Source organism: Rousettus aegyptiacus, unplaced genomic scaffold, assembly GCF_014176215.1.
Source record: "Rousettus aegyptiacus isolate mRouAeg1 unplaced genomic scaffold, mRouAeg1.p scaffold_m13_p_17, whole genome shotgun sequence".
Lineage (NCBI taxonomy): Eukaryota > Metazoa > Chordata > Mammalia > Chiroptera > Pteropodidae > Rousettus > Rousettus aegyptiacus.
The window spans coordinates 45,486,989-45,491,735 of record NW_023416292.1 but is presented as its reverse complement, the minus strand read 5'-3'; the positions used below and the strand labels follow the sequence as shown (position 1 = coordinate 45,491,735).

The 4,747-nt window shown below is 35.2% G+C and overlaps 1 pseudogene; it reads right to left on the bottom strand.

The window, feature by feature from the left end:
• Positions 1–782: 782 nt before the first annotated feature.
• LOC107499713 lies at positions 783–1,728 on the bottom strand (annotated as a pseudogene).
• Positions 1,729–4,747: the final 3,019 nt, after the last annotated feature.

Below are 4,747 nucleotides of genomic sequence, written 5' to 3'. Positions count from 1 at the left end.
ATAGCTTTCAGAGCACAGGTCTTTTATCTCTTTGATTAAATGTATTTCTAGTTATTTTATGCTTTTTAATTCAAATGTAAATGGGATTATTTTCTTAATTTCCTCTTCTATTGTTCATTATCAGTGTATAAAACACAGCAGATTTTTTGTATATTAATTCTGTATTCTGCAATTTTATTGAATTTGTTTATAATAATTTCTAAATAATTTTTGGTGAAGTCCTTAGGATTTTCTGTATATAATATCATGTCATTTGCAAATAATGAGAGTTTTACATCTTCCTTTCCAATGTGGATGCTTGTAATTTTTTTTCTCATCTGATTTCTGTGGCTAAGACTTTTGTATGTTTGTTTTTAAAAATAGATATACTACTGTCACCATATATTTGATCTCCTTTGTGGAAGGAAATTTAACTTTGTGTGGTGAACGCACAATGTAATATACATATGGTGTATTATTGAATTGCATACTTGAAACCTATGTAATTTTATTAATGAAGTCACCCCAATAAATGTAATAAAATAATAATAATAATAATAATAATAATAATAACAACAACATTAGAGATACTAGTGAATTACTAAGTCCGGAAAGCATTAATAAAATAAAGAATGGAAAACATAAAGATTTACAAAACAAAAGAAAAACATGAGAAATAGTCTTTGAAAGGTAAGATGAGATGAGATCCATTGCATATGTGATTATTCAAGGTCAGGACAAAAAAGGAACATAGAACATTTATGAGATCAACAATGAAGCCAAGGAAGGATGTTGGTAAGAAGTCAATGGTGAGGTGCACTAATTCTCTTCCATTTCTGAAAGATGGTTCTCTTAATGGACTTAGTGAGTCATGGAGACTATAGATAATTGGGTTAACTAGTAGTGTTAATACAGAGCAGACTACAGCAAGTGTCCGATCAGTGATCAGTGAAGAGCTCTTCTTTAGCCACACATACATGAAGATAATGCTCCCAAAGAAGATGAGGACCACAACGAGATGCAAGCCACATGTAGAAAAGGCTGTCTTTCTTCATGCTGTTGTTTTCATTTTCAGTATGGTCCAAGTGATTTTCCATCAGAAATTGTAATAAAGAGGAAGGTAAAAAAGATAATAAAGGCATTGATGGTAAAGTTCACCAGGACATTAGTGGTTGTGTCCTTGCAGGCTGGGGTCAACAGAGGTGGAAAGTCACAGAAGATGTGTTCAATTTCATTGTAGCCACAGAAAGGGAGCTAGGAGACCAGGATGGCTTCAGAAATGGGACAGAAAAGGCTTCAGAAAAGGAAACGACAAGTCCAACAACCAGCAGCCATCTTCATACAGTATGTTAGGGTCATAATTGCAGGGTAGTGGAGGGGCCAGCAGACAGCCAGGTATTGGTCATAGGCCTTGACTATAAAAAGGTAGCATTCAGAGGCTCCTAGGGAGTGGAATAAGTAGGTCTGAAGGAGGCATCCTGCAAAAGATATAGTCTTCTTCTCACTGAGAAGATTAGTTAGCATCTTGGAGATTATACTGGTTATATACCAGGAGAGAATACTAATAAAGTGGTACACAGGAATGTGTAGGGATACGTTTAGTCACATGACTAAGAAGATTAGCATGTTGCTACAGATAGTGAACAGGAATGCCAACAACAACAGGACAAAAAGCTAGCCTGTGATAGGTCCTCCTTCAGGGAAACCAAGGAGCACAAATTTAACCAAGCTTGAATGATTGTGCTTCATAAGACGCTGAGATGGAGAAGGTAAGGAGAAAAAACTGAATTTAAGTGAATGCCACATCTAACTCCAACCTTTATTTCTCTCTCTTTTTTTTAAAGTTAAATTTAACACTTTAATTACTATTACTGCTGTTACTGTTACTTGTACTATCCTAAAAATAATAATAGCTGACTCTTACTTGCACTCACTAAACATCGAGCATTTTTACAAGTGTTTTGCATTTAATAGTTTACTTATTTTTTCACACAACAAATGAAATCTATTGTCATATATATTTTAAAGATGATAAAGTTCAGGAATAGAGAAAATAGAATATGAAACTTTTCTATTTCAAATAGATACCATGTCACAGAAACAAAATTTGAACTTACATATGCTAACTCCATTCTGTTTATCGCTACACTACGTGGACTTCTCCAAACATTCTATCTCCCCTTTCCAATCATAGTTTTTCTTTCAGTTAAATCTCAAGGAGTAAATTCTGTATATAAGATTAATACAGCAGCAAATCTTTTCTTATTTTTCTGTTCACTTATATACATGTGTCAGCAATAAGGAGTATAGAATTCAACAAGGTGAAAGTTATGCTACCAGGAGGCTTACAACATCCTAGGGAAGCAGACACATCAGTCAATCATCTCAAGGTAGTCTGAGAAGTAAAGGGCACTGCAGAGTGCTAAGGTAGGGGCTCATTTCTCGGATCAGAATGACTGAAAAAGACTTCTTGGAGGAGGAAGTTTCTGACTTGAATTTTCCCCAAAGAATGAAGTTAGTTAAACGAAAGGGGAAAAAAAAGAAGCTTTTCAGACAAAAGCACATGTGCAGACCCCGAGCTAAAAGCAGCCTGAATTATGGCAACATATGCTCTCTTATATAATAAGATAACAGGGAAAGCTCATACAATGATTTGGGACCTTATCCTAGAAGGCATGGGGAGCCACTGAGAAAAATATATTATATATTACAAATCACATGATCAGATTTAAATTTTTAAAACATCACTGATAATTAACTATTTTAACCTCAAGCTCAGAGATGAAGGTGTGAATTTGCCTTGTGAGTGTTTCTGATAGAAAAATGAGTAGCGTGGTTAACACATTTGCTGAGATTGCAGACTAAAAAACGAACCTAGGACCAAGGTCCAGGAGTCCCAGGACTCCCTAATTCAGTAACAGTTGAAGGAATGTAACCAAGGTCATGTAGCACAAATGGTGCCTGTTTCAAGATCTGTCCTCCTGACCACCACTCACTACCTATATTCCATTAAGCATTCATTTATCTCTTTGAATCTGTATTTTCTCATGTATAAATGTGGATTGTGAGGGTGTAGTGACTGAAAAATAACTGCTAGAAGTTTATTTTTTGCAGGAAACTACTGTTCGACTATCGCCATAGGGACATAGGCTTTTAATTATAGGAACATAACATTCTAATAACAAGGTTTCGGCTTCTGTACTCCCACTTGCATACCTGACCTGTGGGTCCACAGGTAATGAATAGAAGAAAAATAGACCTTTGTGTTTAGACAGAATGAAGAATAGGATTTGGGGCTTAAAAACCCTGTACCTCTATATCTCGGGGCTGCTTAATTTGGGGTCTGCGTACCCCTGGAAGACCTAACTGGCTGAATAAAGAGTGTGATTCCTATAACTCACTGAGTTCTGGTGGTCTGTGCATCTTTCGGGGCTGGCAGCTCCAACAAGGATTAAGTGAGATGAAATACAAAAAGTAACTCTGTTAGTTCTAAACACGTATTTCTGTTTCACTTAGTAAGTGTAGAGTAAAAATTTGTTAATTAAACTCCTCCCAATAACTTTAATGCATCTCAGTAAGTTAATGTCTCACAGCTTTGTTTTCTTTACTCTTAAAGAGGGCATATTTGGCTTGCTTTGACAATTAACAACGTGGTAATACTTACCTGCCAAAGAACAAAAACTCACCTATAGTTTAACAAAATTGATGTGTGTGTGTTGGTGGGGAAGCTCTATAATAAATCCAAGCAAACGTAACTTCACAGGGTAATCTAATCATAAATTTCTAACTAGGCAGGTCATGGTGAGTAATCACACCATAGGACTGTAACTTCCACTAGTAAAAGGTTTATCTTTGCCTTAAGCAAGCCCCATTTATTGTGTTTGTACATCTAGGTTAATACACTTTTGAAAAAAATGCCATTTTTCAGATTTCTCAAGGGAGCACATAATCTTTCTTTTTCCCACTTTCATGTAGTCTGTGTTATGTTCTCTCTTTAATTACAAATGTATAAAAGAAACTGCAAAACTGTCCTTTTCCAGACATTTGAGATCTTGCTTCCCACCACTGTTATCAGTTTAGCACAAACTTATAAAAATTCTCTACAGGCTTGGATGCTTCTTACGTTGACATTGAGTTCATTGATTTTTTACAGTTAGGGATATCACACATCATGTAGACTGTGGAGATTTTCAGTAGAGAGTATTTGGAAATGGTATAGGATATGTGTTCTTGTTAGGTTACATGAGGGAGAGCACTACGAATCAGGGCTTGCACTGAATTGGATCCTGTCAGTTAATAGGATAATTCAATGACTGAGTATCTTAATAAATCTTATCTAGAAGGTAGGCTAAAGCTGTAATTGATAAAGAAGCAACAGTTACTCAATTAACTAGGAGAGGGAGATTTCTTTTTAAATGATATTTACATAGTAATCTTTATTGTCTATGTGATTGTAAGTAATTATTAAGTAGTATCTTTTTCTCTCACACATCATCATGGTCACAGAGGGACCTTGTCTGAGATTGGTATTCTATGAGAACACTATGGACTAGCTTTGAATGCCTTTATCTTTCTCAGGTAAAATACATAAAATGCAGAATACATACTAGGTGATCAAAAACTTTTTCTCTTCCAACCATTATACCATTTTCCTTTTTAGTGTTTCCAAATTAATTTATAATTTCCCTATCAAAGGGTCATTCTGTAGTGTTTAAAACTTAGTTTTTATAAACTGAAATCCATTTCCCTGACATTTCCACCCATTGGC